The 19,912-nt window shown below is 35.9% G+C and overlaps 1 pseudogene; it reads right to left on the bottom strand.

Moving 5' to 3' along the window:
• Positions 1 to 1,177: 1,177 nt before the first annotated feature.
• On the bottom strand, positions 1,178 to 12,307 carry LOC114391545 (annotated as a pseudogene).
• Positions 12,308 to 19,912: the final 7,605 nt, after the last annotated feature.

Below are 19,912 nucleotides of genomic sequence, written 5' to 3'. Positions count from 1 at the left end.
GCTCTTAGTGAATTTTTATATTTTGTTGATAAATAAAATTGATTGTTATCCTATACATGAGTTTTGAGCTGTTGGTTATATTTGTTGTCTTTGTTACTTTAAGATCTTAGAATTGGCTTAAAGGGAAAAAGCAACAATTTTTCTTGCTCATTCTATGATTGGAATTCTATGTCTATGTTATGCCTACATTAACCTTTATATTTCCATATCAACATATTTCTTGTGGATAGGTGTTGTGCTTTGTTCAGTGGTACTGCACCCGTTACGTTAAGCATATTTATATCCTTTGGAATGTGGTGCCTTAGGCTATTCTGATGAGTGGAATTGTGCTTTGTTTTGTTATCATTCCTATTCCTTGTAGCTGAATTGGGATGGTACGAGCCAAGATGAATTAACTTCTTTCTTTAGCACATATAATGAAAAAAATTGTAGAATTATGAGTCATTTTCGTTATCTACTTTGGATTCATTCAAGTTCGGTCATTTAAGACATGTCTTGAATAATGTTTAGTTCCGAAAACAAAGTTAAACATTTTAATTCGTAAACTGCATAATATCCTCCTATTTACTCATAGCTACTAATTATTACTTACATTTTATCATATTTAGCAATTAATTTTTATCAAGGTTAATTAAAACTAATACGAGAAAAATGAAAAATAAACATGATGGGCACTGCTTCAAATTCGTTTTCTTCCTAAATTGAAGTACATTTGTATAGTCATGATGACATTTCAATAGCAACAAAATTCTAATAATAGGTTAAAAAAATAAAAAATTACTACTGAAGTCTTCCTGTGATAGGAGAGTCATGTATTCAAAACACCATTATCTCAAAGCAAAACTCTTCACACCTCCATTTTGAATAATCCTACTTAAGGATATGAATCAACGAGTTAAAACGACCATGCTTACAATTTAAAGATAAAAATAAACACTCCAACAAAGGTAGTAATGCCTACCACCAACCATAAGCAAGTCAAACACTATGTACTTTGCTAATATAATTAAAATGGAACATTCAATAACAATTATTTTGACTCTTAAGACAAATTTCACCAACCCTTTGCCATCCAATTAAATTACACAAAAATATAAAAATAAAAAATATGCTACATATAAAGATTAGCACCCATACGTCCAAGCATCAACTAAACAAGTTAAATAATGCTTATAACTTACTTATTAGGAGATTGATAATCCAAAACTTCAACATTTTTCTTTTTATTTGGACAATTTCACGAAATATGATTGGTCCCATCGTAATTAGGAAAATGACAACGACAAGGCTTTTTTGCAACTTCAACTCCTCCTTTTGGCATTGATCCTCTTGGTCAACCTTTCACTTTAGATACCATTGGATTTTCAACATCATACTCATTGTTATTTGAAACATTGTGTTCCAACACAATTGAATGTTCTTGAACTTCAGCCGTGCCTTTTACCAACTCAATAACTCTCTCTAATTCCTTAGTATCAACTTTAACTTGATGTTCTATCTTTAAACACTCAACATCAAGACATTGAACTAAAGATCAAATCTCAACATAGGAATTATCATTCCAATTAATCAAGTGACCGGATTTTGGGATTAATGAACTTTCTCGTCTCCATCAAAAAGGAAAATATTTTGTTGGGAGATGAAAATAATCATTCTTCAATAACACTCTAATAGCATGTCTACATAATATTCTTAGAGAATTCTAATCCTTTACAAGAACATTTTATTGATTCTTTTTCTATCAAACATATGAAGCGACCTCCATCAAGTTTGGTATGATGTTGCACTAGGTAAGAGTCATTACCAATTTTAGCTGCTGCATATTATGTAGATAGTTCAATCTCATCTTGGAGCAACTCAAAGGCATAAGATGTAAGTATAGTTACAGCATGTTCCTCAATGGGAAAACCTATTCTAATTGAAGGATTATGGTATTTTTGTTGCATTATTGGCTCTTCTCCAGCTTGATTTCTAATATTGACGACAACACCAACCTACACAAAAGCAAATTAATTATACTAAACTTATAAGCTAACTGATTCATGTGAATGTATGAATACATGAATTTTGATGATGTCAAAGAAGAATCAAACAAGGCCGCTTCAAAGGATAAGCATTTGCTTCAAGTTTAATTCAAGAATGCTTCAACAAACAAAGCCTTGTTTCAAGATTCACTAAAGATCAAGCCTTGCCTCAAAACAAAAGGGTTTCAAAGTCATGCAAGGCTCTGGTAATCGATTACCAGGAAGTGTAATCGATTACCAGAAGGGAAGAATGAAAAAGAGTTGTCGAAAAAGGTTTTGAATTTGAATTTTGAACATGTAATTGATTACCATATGTCTATAATCGATTACCAGCAACGAAACTCCTAAAATTCAAATTCAAAATTCATGACCCTTCAAATTATAACTGTGTAATCGATTACACAAACATTGTAATCAATTACCAGTGGAGAGTTTTCAGAAAATCTGCCAACAATCACATCTTTTGATTGGATTTGTGAATAGCCATCAAAGTCCTATAAATAGGTGACTTGGGCACGAATTTTGAAGAGAGAGTTTTGCTTGTTCAAAATGTCTTATCCTCTCAAAAGGAAATGAGAGATATTCCAAGAGAAATTCATTGCCAAATGCTCTCTCAAAAGAAACTCTTGGGCAAACACTTGCAAATCCATTAAGAGTTTCTCCATGGACTTCAATTGTAATATCCTTCTCTTTAAGAGAGAATTCTTCTTTCTTTCTTCTCATTCAAAGAGATTATTTAAGGGACTGAGGGTCTCTTAAGTTGTAAGGATTCCTAAACACAAGGGATGGGTTGTCCCTGTGTGGTTCAGACTTTGTAAACGGATTTTTACAAAGGGAGTGGAAAATCTCAAGTAGGTTGCTTGAGTACTGGATGTAGGCACGGACTTTGCTGAACCAATATAAAATCTGTGTTTGCATTCTCTCTTCCCTTATCTCATTTATTTTGTTGCAATCAATTTTGTCTTTCATGTTTAAAGAACATTATTAAATTGAGTGCTGCTTCTTCTGCATTTTGAGCCTATCCCTCTTAAGTTATTGAGGCCGCTGGTCCAATAATTCAAGGAATAAAATGTCCAAAACAACACATATGAGGTAGTTCATACTTGATTTTCAAAATCTACCAAACTTGTTTTAACATCTAAGAATCTTTTTATATATGAATTTATAGATTCTGAGCCTCTAGATGTCGTCATCTCAGCGAGAAAAAAGTCTCTCAAATAGGCTAAAGCCCAAGATTAACGATGAAAATAAAGTAAGTCAACATGTCTATCCATACTTAGATCAAATTGTGCAACCATCAACTTCCATTGTTGGATCAAGTGGACTCAAATAATTAAGAAGGGGGGGTTGAATTAATTATTCCTAAACCTTTGCTAATTAAAAAATTACTCTTCTAAGGCTTTTACTATGTTGTTAAGAGAATAAGGAGTAGAAGAGAAACTTAACCAAAAGTAAAAGCGAAAATTAAAATGCACAGCGGAAAGTAAAAGAGTAGGGAAGAAGGAGACAAACACACAAGAGTTTTTATATTGGCTCGGCAACAACCCGTGCCTACATCCAGTCCCCAAGTGACCTGCGGTCCTTGAGATTTCTTTCAACCTTGTAAAAATCCTTTTACAAGTAAAGATCCACAAGGGATGTACCCTCCCTTGTTCTCTTTGAACCTAGTGGTTGTACCCTCCACTAGAACTGATCCACAAGAGACGTACCCTCTCTTGTTCTCAGTCAACAACCCAAGTAGATGTACCCTCTACTTGTACCACAAAGGATGTATCCTCCAATGTGTTAAGACAAAGATCTCAGGCGGTTAAACCTTTGATACTTTGTGAATGGGGATACAAAAGAATTCTTAGGCAGTTAGTCCTTTGAAAACTTTTGTATAAGGGAAAGGGAAGAATCAAAAGAATTCTCAGACTGTGTCATTTTGAATTCTTTGACAAGGGAGAAGGGAGACACAAAAGAATTCAGGTGGTTAGTCTTTTGTTCTTTTGGAAAAGGGAGAAGAGAGACACAAAAAGAATTCAGGCGATTAGTCCTTGGCAAATTCTTTTTGGCAAAGGGAGATGAGATGAAAAGAATGAATAACACAAGTTTTCAAGGTTTAGAAAACCAGAAAACTTTGGAAAGCTTTTGCCACAAAGAAGAAGAAGAAGTTCAAAGAGATTCAAAGATTTAAAAGGATTGTATTGTAAAGGTTTTTCAAGATACTTGAAATGCAAAATAAAGCCTTGCTTTTATAGACTCTTCATGTCTGGTCAAGACAACCATTAGAAGAGTAATGACTTTTAGAAAAACTTAAAAACTAATTTGAAAAAGTCAAAAACCATTTGAAGAGTTACATCTTTTGATTTATTTAGAAACAATCCCTGGTAATCGATTACCAAATCAGTGTAATCGATTACACAAAGCTTTTATGTGAAAGGATGTGACTCGTCACATTTGAATTTGAATTTCAACGTTCAAAGGCACTGGTAATCGATTACCAAAACATTGTAATCGATTACAGCTTTTTGAAATCAATTGGAACGTTGTAAATTCATTTGAAAACTTTTTCAAAAACATTTTGCTACTGGTAATCGATTACAACAATCTGGTAATCGATTACCAGAGAGTAAAAACTCTTTGGTAAACATGTTTTGTGAAAAATCCATGTGCTACTCAGTTTTTGAAAAATCCTTTTCATACTTATCTTGATTAAGTCTTCTCTTGATTCTTGAATCTTGAGTCTTGAATCTTGATCTTGATTCTTGGAAGCTTGAACCTTGAATCTTGATTCTTGATTCTTGAAATCAACTTTCCTCTTGAATCTTGAAGTGTTCTTCACCTTTCCTCTTGAATCTTGAAGTGTTGTTCTTGATTCTATCTTGAACATCTTGAACTCATTCTTTGATTGACCTTTGAGCTTTTTGTCATCACCTTTGTCATCATCTTTGTTATCATCAAAACATCTCTGAATCAATCTTGATTCATCATGAAGCTTTGCTTCTACATCCATTGTTGCTCAAAATCATCTGCACATTCTAAATGGTATAACCAATAAAACTCAGATTTGAAATCATTGTATCGTGAACCTAAGGGAAAAAAACCAAGTTGATAACTTTGCCACAATATGTCATATGCAAAATGCATTTTGTATTTGGCAATTCCATAGAAATAGCTTCTTTAAGTGCAAGATCTTAATCAATAAGAATTGTTTGCGAATACTTTCCCTTTACAAAAGACACAAAACTCTAAAATAAAACAAATTATAAATTTATTAAAATCCCAAAGTTAGAATTATAATAGTAGTAATAATAATAATAATAATAATAAGAAGAAGAAGAAGAAGAAGAAGAAAAAGAAGAAGAAGAAGAAGAAGAAGAATTGGAATTTACCTTTTAAGCCCATGTGAAGTAGTGAATTTTCTCATCTCGCAGAAGAACACAACCAAAGAAAATTGAATTTCCATGATTATCAACTCCAACCCATAGTCCAAGGGGCATATCTTAACGACTTATTCTATATGTGGTATCAAAGGCAACCACATCTCCAAAAACTTTATATGCACGAATTGAATCTCCAAATACCCAGATAGTATGCTCCAATTTGCCACTTTCATCTATTGTGAAATAATAATGGAAGGCGTCATCTATGTCTTTCAAACTTTTGCATAATTTGAGAACCTTAGAAGCATCTTTCTCTCTACCAATACCACTTTGAGATTGAATAAAATTCCTAATATCCTTTTTCAAAAAGGGTAGATGACTTGTATCCATTCCTTTCTCTAACTCAATAACTCTTATTATGAGACTTATAGGGCAACCAACTTTTGACAACAATAATATGTGATGGACCTCTTTATCATCCAACAACTTATGGTTATGGGTATTATCAAAACATGTAACTACCCATTGTTCTTTAAAGCCAATTTCTCTTTTAGCAATCCCCAATTTTGCACTACAATTACATCTTGAGCTTTTTTTGTTCCTTTTTCTTTCCAATTCAATGACTTTCTAAGGTTTAACATTACCAGCACGAGGGCAAACAAACTCCCTCTTCTATAGACTTCTAACGATTCTCCTCACCCTTACTTTTACTACATTCGTAGACGCGAGATCACGTTTGACTGAAAAACAATTTTTCTTTGCAAATAAAGAGTAGAAGTTATAAGCATTTTCATCACTCTTAAATATTTTCCCTTCATAAGGAACCCATGCATCAATGTTTTTCGATTAAGGTGTAGGTTTCCTTTGTGACTCTTGAAAGGTTAAAGATAACACATTTTCATCATCTTCACATAAAAAGCACGATATTTAAGAAGTTTTGAGGGCTTATCATCAACATCATTTACATCTTCAAATGTCATTTTGAGAATGATTGGATTTGCAAATCAGAACAAGTAGAAATTGCAAATCAGAACAAGTAGAAATTGCAACAATTTTCACATCACCATAGTATACAACTAACTTGAGAATTGCGTCAGTTTCAAATGTTTAATTAAGATAACAATTTGATCCAGGAAACAATAAAAATTAGCAGCCTAGAACGCAAATAACATAAGAATCAAATACAAAAATAAATGCAAAAATACATGCTCAACCAAGAGAAAAAAATAACAAATGAAACATTGTAGGAAAAAGTTAGTTTTCTATTTATTTTTGGTGAATAATAAGAGTTTTCTACCATGCACCACTAGAAAATAAGATTTTTACATCAGTTATTTAAGACTTTCAACATCGTTTATTAACCGATGTTGAAAGTAATATCGTTAACATCGGTTTTTCAAAATCAATGTTAACTAATAAGTACACCATTGGTTATTTAAATAGCCGATGTTATATAATAAGAATTATGAAAAAAGAAAGTTATAAATCTATATATCAACATCGGTTTTTTAAAAAACCGATGTTGTTTTAGAACTTTTTTTAATATGCTATTTGTTTTTTCAATGAACCCAAAATTAACCTGCAAAATTTAAAACCAGACCACACAACATATAATTTTCATTCTGTTTTGAAACAACTTTTACCATAAATTCCATGAGAAATTTATTAATTACTATGAATTAAAAGAATATTTAATGTTAAGGAGACATGAATTGTAAAAAATGTAAAGTAAGTAAACTACAATTACAAAATTGCCTAAACATCCTAAGTTTCATTTTTAACTTTCAAATAATACTTTGGCCACTGGATGAAAAGTTCCTTCAATCTCTCTGGTTCCAATGGTCTAGCATCAGTGAAATATTGCATGATAAAATAAAACATAAGTTAATAACATAATAGCAATCATAAAAAAATGAAATTTGGTGAATTAAAAATTACCATTTCCCAATTATTCTTGAAATTTCCTAAGATTATAGTTGGCATCCAGTGCATGACGTAATACCCACACTCAGTGCTTCCTTTTTGTCTATTACACTAAATACATTATGAAATTTAGATATTCAATGTTAAGTACAAATTAGTCTACACAGTACTAAAATATAAGTAGAAGCATATTGTTTAAATGACTTACTTTAACAACAATCTGGTCGAACTTGGCAAGTGCACCAGATCGCACAAGTAGTATAAAACGGTAAGAACCGAGTATCGAACTCTTGGGAAACTTGTGTTACTTGGTAAAACTATATTCAGTGAATAGGTGTCTAGTATGAAAAGATATGTGTTGACTATGAACAAGTATGTAAACTAACTATTAAAAAGGAAAATCACGTGAGAGATGATGTGTAAAGATAAGTCGACAACGTGTTGGTCTTCCTATTAGGTTCCTGGTGTTATAAGGATATTCTCTACTTAACAATGCTCGTGTGTTCTATGGTGTCTCCTGAAATGCTAAACCCTGATCCCTCATGATAGTCTAGCCTAATCCTGATCAAGCATCATCCTCAGATTCCTCTTGTTGGACTAAACTCGACCAGAACTGCATTAAGACAAACATACAAACAACTAGGTTACCGTACCCCGATCCCTTGTGATAATACGATAAACTAGCCCTGTCCTATCAAGTTCTAAGAATCAGACTAGTTTCCACTATTGAATGATCCTAACAAAGCATGCATCTGCATGATCAAGGCAAAAGCACACTGAAATGATGTACTGATAACACAGAGAACACATAAAATATCATTAAATAGATATACAGGTATTTACATCAAGTACCTACAAGGAAGAACCAACAAAGGATAGCTCTCCATATCTGGGAAGCTTCCTTTATAACAAAGAGAAGAGAAAAATGAAGGATTGAAGAAATACAAGTAGTGGGGATGTCTCCTCCACCTCTAGAACCTCACAATCACTCACAGACTCATCTCATGCTCTCCAGATAGCTTCCTCTTCAAGCTCAGTCCTCTGCTAGTCTTCGCACAGCAAAAGCTCTCAAAACTCTCTGGAACTTGGACCTTTCTCTCTCTAGAAATCTCTAAACATGCAAAATCTTTGAGAATTGCCCAAACTCCTCTTCCAAACTCTGGCTCGCTTAGCGTGCATAAGTGAATTTCGGCTTAGCGCCCGACTTCTCGCTTAGCGGATGCATGCAAGCGGTGCGCTTAGCAGGATGAGCTCTCGCTTAACGCGTGTGTCCAGCTCATCCTTCTTCTAGATTCTTCCTCGCGCTCAGCCGCAAGAGTGGTGTGCTTAGCGGATGGCTCACTAAGCCGACATATTGGTTTAGCGAGAAGCTAAAAATCAACACTTCATAAACTTGCCTAATTAACCTGAAATTGAAAGGAAATGATTATTAAATACACAAAATGGGAGTCCGAAGTACTTATTACCTATATTTAACAGAAATTAATTACAACACTACAAAATAACCATAAATGGGAGGAGTCAGATACAAATTTCACAGATTTCTTACACAAAAGTTAGTCATATTCATCGACTAACAACCCCCCCCAAATTTACAGTTTTGCTTGTCCTCAAGCAAATAAAGAACGACTCACTGGTCCCCAAGTGACAAGAATATGCAATGACTATTTACAAAGGTGTATGCTACAAAAAAAACTATTGATTGCATGATAACAGAATGAAGCAAAATGCCCTCATCACTTGTCTTTTACAAAGCATGTAGTTATTCAAAGAGAAGAACATGATGTATGTCCACAATTAATTGAAGTTAGGCATAAGACAGATATCATGGAAGGTAGCTTAAACCACAGTCTCATGGCTACTATTTCACTCATGCACAAGTGTTTAAGTTATTTATCAACAACAACTAGCAAGAGGTCCAATCTTTGAACTTCATCTCAAGCCATAAAGTCAGAAATGCATAAACAGAATTAGAAGGACTTTCACAGGCTTGTAGTGAGGCTTGGCTGCAAAAATAATTGGTTTTTCTAGGATTCAAAGGCTTAGATTCTAAGAAAGCATAAATCCTAGACTTATCCGAGTAGCCTTTTTAATACAATTAGCTTATTCACTAGCCTTTCACTTTAACTTGTATTTGACCTTATTACAATAGCACACACTTTCTTTGATTGCTTTTTCTCTCTCTTTTTTTTAACACAACTTATTTGTTGTGTGTGCTGATGTGCTTTACCCTTCACTTTACATCCTGGTTAACTCCCCCAAATTTGGGGCAAATTGCCTTGAACCATCTCCTCTCCTAGAATCTAAGCAAGGAATCAGGAGATATTAATTCAAGTTCAGGGTTCAATTTTGAAAATGTAATTTAGCTCACAAAGGGTGTAAAAGATACAATTATAATTCAAGGTAAGCTTTTTGGTCAATTGGCTTGTATATACAATCATGGCCTTCATCATGTCCTCATTCATACATTTCATTCTAAAATTCAAAGATTGATGCAAAGACTATTATTCAAAGCTAGTCGTTCACTCATAGTTTAAGATCACACTCTCATCGGTTATGGTTCAAGCTTTTCTTTCTCAATCAACCTGTCTACTAACTAACAATTCTAATTGCAAGTTCACATTCTTGTTCTTTCTTTGTCTGACATACACACTTGCTTAAACGTATGAAAAGAAACACAATCTTCATCATAATCATGCATTCAATCCAAAATCAGATTATCACACCCATTCCACAAAAAGATAAACGTATGTCACTGCATAATCATCATGATCAAGTAAAACTGTTATGTATGCTTCAAAACATGCATACTATCTATTCACAAAAAACACAAGTATATAAAGAAACGTAAATCAAAATCACTAAAAACAATGTACTGAAATATAATAGTTACGATAATTATCCAAAAAGCAAAATCATCAGGAATTCAAAAGTCCTGAGATAGATCCTGGGTGTCCTGAGTCTGAGCATCCTCCTTATAATTTAAGTGAAGTGTAGAAGCAAGCTTCATGATGATGAATCAAATTGATTCAAGTAGTTTTGATGATGACAAAGATGATGACAAAAAGCCCAAAGAATGATTTCAAGATTAAATTCAAGATTCAAGATTCAAGACTCAAAGATTCAAGAATCAAGAGAAGACTTAATCAAGATAAGTATTAAAAAGTTTCTCAAACATTAAGTAGCACAAGAAGTTTTCACAAAATCATTACCAAAGAGTTTTACTCTCTGGTAATCGATTACCAGAATGCAGTAATCGATTACCAGTATTTTTAAAATGTTAAGATTTTCAAAATTCAAATTGAAGAGTCACATATGTTGATGTGTAATCGATTACACCTTAATGGTAATTGATTACCAGTGACTGTTTTCGAAAAATTCATTTCCAAAGGTTACAATTCTTCAAGTGACTTGTTTATGATGATTCTTTCAAAAGTCATAACTTTTTAAGTAATTAGTTTTAAAGGAATTGCCAAGAGTTACAAGTTTTGACTTGAGTCATCAAGAAATTATAAATATGTGACCTTCGCATGAAACATTATTCATTGATCCATCATCTCTTTCAATCATTCTATCTTTCAATCTATATTTCAACATCTTCTTTCATTTCTTTCTACAAAATTTTTCTGATTCTTTTTCTCTTCATCTTTCTAAAAGTTTTTGTTCAAAACTTTCTCTTCCAAGAAAAGTTCTTTGTTCAAAAACTTATGCTATTCATCTTTTTCATTCTCTTCTCCCTTTGCCAAATAGAATTTGCCAAGGACTAACCGCCTGAATTCTTCTTTTGTTTCTCTTCTCCCTTTTCCAAAAGAACGAAGGACTAACCGCCTGAATTCTTTTGTGTCTCTCTTCTCCCTTTGCTAAAAAGAATTCGATAAGGACTAACCGCCTGGATTCTTTTTGTGTCTCTCTTCTCCCTTTTCCAAAAGAAGGAAGGACTAACCGCCTGAATTCTTTTGTGTCTCCCTTCTCCCTAGTCAAAGAATTCAAAATGACACAGTCTGATAATTCTTTTGATTCTTCCCTTTCCCATAAACAAAAGATTTCAAAGGACTAACCGCCTGAGAATTCTTTTGTTTCCCCCTTCACAAAGTTTCGAAGGACTAACCGCTTGAGAACTTTGTCTTAACACATTGGAGGGTACATCCTTTGTGGTACAAGTAGAGGGTACATCTACTTGGGTTGTTGTGACTGAGAACAAGAGAGGGTACATCTCTTGTGGATCAGTTCTAGTGGAGGGTACATCTACTAGGTTGTTCAAAGAGAACAAGGGAGGGTATATCCCTTGTGGATCTTTGCTTGTAAAGGTTTTTAAAAGGTTGAAAAGAAATCTCAAGGACCGCAGGTCGCTTGGGGACTGGATGTAGGCACGGGTTGTTGCCGAACCAGTATAAAACTCTTGTGTTTGTCTTCTTCTTCCCTACACTCTTTATTTTCCACTATGCACTTTAATTATTGCTTTTACTTTTGGTAACATTAAGAAGGATAGATTTTTAATTAGTAAAGGTTCGTTAATAACCCCCCCTTCTTAATTATTCCGAGGCCACTTGATCCAACATGAAGTACTAGAGTAACTGGAGGAGAGGTGCTCAGTGCCAGGACTGGTGTGGTCTGGTCCTCTGGTATGTCAAGTAAAGGAGTGGAAGGGTCAACTGCAAGCTGTGATGAGGAGAGGTCTGCCACTGGAGTAGGAGGCTCTGATGTGCCCTCAAGGGATCTCTCAGGAGTTGCAACAGTCTCTGGTCTTGCTTGTTCTTCCCCTGCCTCAGGATGAAGAGTGAATGGCTCTGGGATGGTGGTCTCGGAGGAAGCATCCTGTACCTGTTGGGGTACCTGGGTTGTGGGACCTTCACCTTCCCTATCAAGAGAAGGTTGGGCCCCAAGCCAGGCTACCCTCTCTAAGAACTGCTCCACTGATAAGATGGATCCTGGAGGAGCTACCACCTGTAGACTCTGCAACAATAGAATCTGACCCTGATGGATACTTTGAAGCATGGCTTCAAAGCGCTATGAGTCAACATGAGCTGGAACTGAAGGAGCTGTAGAAGTAGATGTTGGAGTAGGTGCTGAAGCTGAAAAAGAAGATGGAATATCAGCTGGCCTCGCCCTCGCCCTCCTAGCCCCCCGGAAAGCAACTGTTAGATCATCAATGTTCCAAAAGTTCTTCCTGATGTAGGCCAAGTTAATGGCCGGGCTCAGGCACTCAAATGTGAGGCTGTAAGAGACAACTACTCGGGCTCGGCATAAAGCGATGATCAAAGCAGGAAACCCAAGTTTGCAAGAGTTAGACTGGGCAATGGAAGTCATTTGTCTTGATATGAGAGCATCGAAGTTCATGTCCATATGAGAGACTAGACCAAAGATCAAGCTGGCTCTGTCCACAGTAAGATCTGATGTATGAGATGTAGGGGCCAGGTTGGAGTAAGAAAGAACACTCGACACCTGGGCCAAGGTAGTCAAATCCTTCCTGAGAATCCTCCCTGGATGGCCCTCAACATTCAAAATGAACCCCCTCCCTGGTATGCAAAGAGCAGCCTCAATCTCTCTGTGGTCTGTGCGTAACCTGCAGTACCCAGATGTGGAAGCAATGCCTTCCAAGATTATTTTGATGATGCCAAAGAATCAAGAGTTAAGCAAATTCCAAAGATTCAAGAATCAAGTTTCAAGAATCAAGAATCAAGAACAATCAAGATCAATATTCAAAACTCAAGAGAAGACTCAATCAAGATAAGTACTAAAAATGTTTTTCAAAACATTGAGTAGCACAAGAAGTTTTCACAAAATCATTACCAAAGAGTTTTACTCTCTGGTAATCGATTACCAGTAGCTAGCATTGTTTTCAAAACTGATTTACAAAGCTGTAATCGATTACCATGAGCATGTAATCGATTACCAATGTTTTAAAACGTTAGAATTCAAACTTCAACAGTCACAACCAGTGATAAAAAATTTTCAAATCATTTTTAACTTGTGTAATCGATTACACAATACTTGTAATCGATTACCAGTGTTTCTAAACATTTTGATTTTCAAATTTAAACATGAAAAGTCACATCTGTTGATGTGTAATCGATTACACCTTAATGGTAATCGATTACCAGTGACTAATTTCGAAAAATAAATTTCCAAAAGTCACAATTCTTAAAGTGACTTGTTTTTGAAGAATTTTTCAAAAGTCACAACTTTCTAAGTGACTAGTTTTCAAAAGAGTCACAATTTTTAAAAAGTGACTAGTTTTAAAGAAATTGCCAAGTGTCACAAACTATAACTTGAGTCATCAAGAGATTATAAATATGTGACCATGGCATGAATTTGAAAACAATCTAACAATCTTTCAACAAGTTTCATAACAAGTTTTTTACAGAACTTTTTGATCCATTTCTCTTCATCTTTCTAAAAGTTTTTATTCAATCCTTTCTCTTTCAAGAAAAGTTCTTTGATAAAAAACTTGTGATTTCCAAAAGAATAGAAGTACTAACCGCCTGAATTCTTTTGTGTCTACCTTCTCTCTTCCAAGAGAATTCAAAGGACTAACCACCTGAGAATTCTTTTGATTCTTCCCTTTCCCTTAAGCAAAAGATTTCAAAGGACTAACCGCCTAAGATATCTTTTGTTTCCCCTTACAAAGATTCAAAGGACTAACCGCCTGAGAATTCTTTGTCCCAACACATTGGAGGGTACATCCTTTGTGGTACAAGTAGAGGGTACATCTACTTGGGGGTTGTTATACTGAGAATAAGAGAGGGTACATCTCTTGTGGATTAGTTCAAGTGGAAGGTATATCCACTTGGTTTTTCAAAGAGAACAAGGGAGGGAGGGTACATCCCTTGTGGATCTTTGGCTTGTAAAGGATTTTACAAGGTTTAAAGAAATCTCAAGAACCGGTTGGTTCCTTAGGAACTGGACTTAGGCACAGGTTGTGGATGAACCAATATAAATCTTGTGTTTCTCTTCTTCTTCCCTGCACTCTTTAATTTCCGTTGTGTACTTTTAATTCTTGCTTTTACTTTTGGTTAAGTTTCTGTTTCTGTTCCTTACTTTCTTAACTTAGTAGTAAAAGCCTAATTAAATCTAGTCACATTAAGAAGGATAAGTTTTTTTAATTAGTCAAGGCAAATTAATAATTAATTCAACCCCCCTTCTTAATTATTCCGAGGCCACTTGATCCAACACCAGATAGGCTCGACTTAGCGTGCGGCTTTCAACAAAAAAAATGACTAAGTTACCTGTGCTTAGCGAATCAGCCCTGCTTAGCCACAGGTACCTCATCAGGAAGATGAATGTTCTTCCCTAAAAGTAAAAGCATATGTTCAAGCAATATTGCTGAACTTGCTTAGCACAGCATGCGCGCTAAGCGAATGCATCGCATTTTCCAGAAAAACTCAGAAAACGAAGTTTGTTTTCTTCTCTTTTTTGAGCCTCTCAAAGGCATAACAAACATGCAAACCAGTCAAAGCTATCTACATAGTACAATCATTCACAATGTCCTAATTTTTAACTAATCTAATATCATTAAAACCCTAAAAATTAAAAGCTAAATTCTATGGTTTTCTACCCTAAGGTTCACCAAAGTAAAAGAGTAAAGGGAATGAGGAACTTACTTGAATTGTTGATTCTGAAGATACATAGAAGATGCAAAAAGAAAGAAAGAATGCAGGTTGCACAGATTTGAGAGAGAGAGAAAATGTAGGAAATGCTCTGAGAATTTTGGCAAAGTTGAGTGTAACTGATGTTACACTCACTTAAGCAAATTTCGAGCCTCTCGCTTAGCGAGCCACAGAGCTAAGTAAGCCAGAGAGACTTTTGGTTTCTCAAATAGGTTCGCTTAGCGGAACTGGGCACTTAGCCCAAGTTTGAAATTCAAAATCTGAATTTTTTTTTTCATAAAGCTGGGCTTAGCGCACAAAAGGGGCGCTTAGCGAATTCTGCAGGTCATAAAACTTGCAACTCTCGCTAAGCCTAACTTTGGGCCGGCTTAGCTACTATAATGCATCTTGAATACCAGGGGGTAGGCGCTTAGCGAATGGTACACCGCTCAGCGCTGCTATGGCCGCAAGGAATTGGGGTTAGCTGGCATGAGTAGCGCTTAGCTCAATGAACGCCAATTTAGGTCGCATTGAAATGGGCTTAGCGGCGACATCTCACGCTTAACCAGTGAGTACAATGCACTTAGCGAGTAGGCCATCGCTTAGCCGAATTCAGATCGAATTGAAATGGGCTTAGCTCAGCCTTGACCGGCTTAGCGGACCAAATCAGCTTGAGATGCAAGGGTTGAGCATTAAGCGCTAGAGACTCTCCGCTTAGGGCATGACAAAAGATGCGCTTAGTGCGAGGCTTGCGCTTAGCGAAAGGACTAATTTTTAGAAAAAAATTTTCTAAGTTTTATTTTAGTCCTTTTCTCAAGAATTTGAAACCCTTATATCTATCATTCAAAAACAAGCTGATATACCCCAATGTAATGATTATGAAGCAAGTTCCACATTATACAATGCATAAACAAAACAAAATAGTAGAAATTAGAACTGGGTTACCTCCAAGGAAGCGCTTCTTCAACGTCATTAGCTTGATGCTTTTACCTCAATGGGTGATCAAATATTGGTCCTCACCTTCAAGACTTCTTCTTCAACCTCCATCACCTGCAAGCAAACATTATGCTCTGGCATCGACTTGTTTTCTTCAAAAAGATCAAAATTGATCTTCTGATCTTCAAAACCCATCTCCAGTGTATTTCTTCCCATATTGATTATGCAGCTTGCCGTTGACATAAAGGGATGTCCCAAAATGACTAGAACCTCATGGTCTTCCTCCACATCCATGACCACAAAATCAGCTGGAAAGACCGTAGTTTCACTCTTATCAGAACATCCTTAATTACCCCGTGAGGTCTTGTGATGGATCGGTCAGCAAGTAGTAAAGTCATTCGTGTGGGCATGATTTCCAACTCTCCCAACCTTCTGCACATGGAGAGCGGCATTAGGTTGATACTTGCTCCCAAATCAATGAGAGCCTTTCCCACAGTGACTTCACCGATTGAACAAGGAATAGTAACACTTCCAGGGTCTTTATGTTTTGGTGGAAGAATTCTCTGTATTACAGCACTGCAGTTGCCTTCCGCAACAATATTCTCCTGGTGGATGTATCTGTTTTTCCTTGTCAACATATCTTTCAAAAATTTCGAGTAGAGTGGCATTTTTTGCAAAGCTTCCCCAAAAGGCACAATTATTTCCAGTTTCCTGAAAATATCGAGGAATCTCGCCAGATGGCGGTCCTTATCCTTCTTGGAAGGTACCACAGGATATGGTACTTCCGTATCCTCATTTGAAGCTTTTTCATTCTTCTTCTCTCTTTCTTTCTCACTTCTACTCTTTTCTTTCCCTTCTTTTTCTTTTTCTTTTTCTACCTCTATTTCTTTTTCTTGGTCGTTTATTTCTTTCTCCTCGACCATTATTAGTTTTTCACTCTCCTGACTTGTCACATCTGTTACCTCCTCTTTCTTTTTCTCAGTGCCATCCTTTACAACAATTTGTTTCTCCAAAGCCACCCTATCCTCATCCTCAACTACCAAACTCTTCTTGTTTCCTGTCATCACAGCATTACATTCCTCTTTGGGATTCTTTTCTGTGTTTGCCCCAAAGCTATTGGATGACTTTTAAGCTAATTGTTGGGCTAGTTGGCCCACCTAGATCTCAAGGTTCTTCAATGTTGACTCAGTGCTTTTGTGATTTGACATGGTTACCTGCATGAATTGAGTCAGAGTCTCCTCCAGCTTGGTTGTCCTCTGAAAAATGTTAGGCCCTTGTTGAGGCGGCCTGTTGGAATGTCTACCCTGGTCTTTGTTGAATTGATTACCAGGGTGTGATCTCCAATGTCCTTATTGGTTGTAAGGACCATACTGGAAACCTGAGAATCCACCTTGATTGTATCCTTGCCTTTGTTGATTTCCCATGTTGCTAACCTCTTACGTTTGCTCTTCAAAAGGAATGCAAAGACCGGATTCATGAGTACCACCACATATGGTACAACCTGTAACCTGCAAAACATAAGGCTGTAAAGGTTGACCATTAGACAAGTTAGTTGGAAACTTACTCAGGGTTTCTGTCAAGATCTCAAGTTGCCTAGAGAGCAACTTATTTTGTGCCAACACAACATCTTGTGATGATAACTCCAGTAAACTCTTCTTAGTGGGTTGATGCACTCTATCATGTAGAATGGCGTGATCACTAGCATACATGTTTTCAATCAACTTCGTTGCTTCTTCAGGGGTTTTCAGTTTTATTTTCCCCCCTGCAAAAGCATCTAACAGCTGCTTAGATTGCGGCCTCAGCCCATCTATGAATATGTTAAGCTGAGTTGGCTCAGAGAGTCCATGGGTGGGGATCTTTCTTAACAAACCTCTAAACCTCTCCAATGCTTCACTTAGGGATTCATCAGGGAACTGATGAAATGATGAAATTACGGCTTTCCCTTCTGCAGTCTTTGACTCAGGGAAGTATTTCTTCAGAAATTTCTCAACAACTTCTTCCCAGGTCTTTAGACTGTTACCCTTAAATGAATGGAGCCACCTCTTGGCTTCTCCTGCCAAGGAAAAAGAAAATAGGCTGAGTCTGATGGCTTCATCTGGCACGCCTGCAATCTTTACAGTGTTACAGATTTCAATGAATGTTGCCAAATGTGCATATGGGTTCTCATTTGGTAATCCTTGGAATAAGTTCCCCTGTATTAAATGAATTAAAGAATGAGGGTAGTTTATGTTGTGAGCTTGGACTTCCGGATGTGCGATGCTGGTAAAGAATTATGGTACTAAACTGCTTGAGTAGTCCTCAAGGGTAACCCTTTGCTGGTGTTTATCAGCCATGATAGTGGCTTCTGGTAAATATGTCACGGATTCCTTTGATGATGGTGAGTCAGATGATGTAGAATCAGAAAAATGAGCTTCTTCCTCTAGAATGGAAGCTATTGTCCTGTCTTGCAGTAATTTTCTTCTCCTCTCAGCTCTGTTCCTTCTTAACATAGCCTCAATCTCCAAGTCTAAACGAACTAAATTGCCTGTGGGAGATCTATGCATATAAAACACTAACAGAAACAACGGTTATCCAGTTCAAGAAGAAAACAAATATGAATTGAAAGCAAATATTCACAGTTAAGCAAAGAATAAAGAATCGAGACCTAGGACTGAACTAACTTCCCAAATAGAAAGAAGTTCCCCGGCAATGGAGACAAAAACTTGGTCGAACCCGACAAGTGCACCGAATCGTGCAAGTAGTATAAAATGGTAAGAACCGAGTATTAAACTATCGGGGAACTTGTGTTACTTGGTAAAGTTATATTCAGTGAATAGGTGTCTTGATGAGAATCCTGAAACTGGCCAAATACAGGCTAAAGGCCCAAGTGGAGAAGGACGAATGCCCAAGTGGAGAAGGACAAAGCCCCCGAGTGGAGAAGGATGAAGGCACAAGTGGAGAAGGATGAAGGCCCAGAGGCAGAGACACTATCAAGACTATTAATTGTTGCTGAAGGCCCAGATTAATTTGAAGGCCCATAATAAATATGTTCTATTTTTTATTTATAATTTGTTTGGCCCAAACTATTTTGAAGGTCCATGTCTATTTTTATCTTTTTGTTCACATACACTATAAGTATTGGTTTTTGTTTTCAATAAAAGAACTTTTGGTATTTTCATAAAATTTGGTGAGAGCTTCTCTCTGGGTTCCTTGTTGAACCAATCTCAGACTTATCAAGGTAATCCTTGTGGCGTCTACCCTGACTTATCTTCCTTCACTGGAAGCGGCGTCATCCAAATCTCTGTAGCCTGTATCTGTAGAAGCAAAGCTTCATGATGAATTAAGAGTGATTCAAAGATGTTTTGATGATAACAAAGATGATAACAAAAGATGATGACAAAGGTGATGACAAAAAGCTCAAAGGTCAATCAAAGAATGAGTTCAAAATTTTCAAGATGGAATCAAGAACAATTCAAGACTCAAGAGGAAAAGTTGAAGAACAATTCAAGATTCAAGAGTAAAGTTGAATTCAAGAATCAAGATTCAAGGATCAAGCTTCAAGAATCAAGATCAAGATTCAAGATTCAAGAATCAAGAGAAGACTTAATCAAGATAAGTATGAAAAGGATTTTTCAAAAAACTGAGTAGCACATGGATTTTTCACAAAACATGTTTACCAAAGATTTTTTACTCTCTGGTAATCGATTACCAGATTGCTGTAATCGATTACCAGTAGCAAAATGTTTTTGAAAAAGTTTTCAAATTGAATTTACAACGTTCCAATTAATTTCAAAAAGCTGTAATCGATTACAATGTTTTGGTAATCGATTACCAGTGCCTTTGAACGTTGAAATTCAAATTCAAATGTGAAGAGTCACATCCTTTCACATAAAAGCCTTGTGTAATCGATTACACTGATTTGGTAATCGATTACCAGTGATTGTTTCTGAATAAATCAAAAGATGTAACTCTTCAAATGGTTTTTTGACTTTTACAAATTGGTTTTAAGTTTTTCTAAAAGTTATAACTCTTCTAAATGGTCCTCTTGGCCAGACATGAAGAGTCTATAAAAGCAAGGCTTTGATTTGCTTTTCAATAC

The sequence above is a fragment of the Glycine soja genome, chromosome 17 (genome assembly GCF_004193775.1).
Source record: "Glycine soja cultivar W05 chromosome 17, ASM419377v2, whole genome shotgun sequence".
NCBI classification, from domain to species: Eukaryota; Viridiplantae; Streptophyta; class Magnoliopsida; order Fabales; family Fabaceae; genus Glycine; species Glycine soja.
This window is presented reverse-complemented; position numbering and strand designations above follow the sequence as displayed.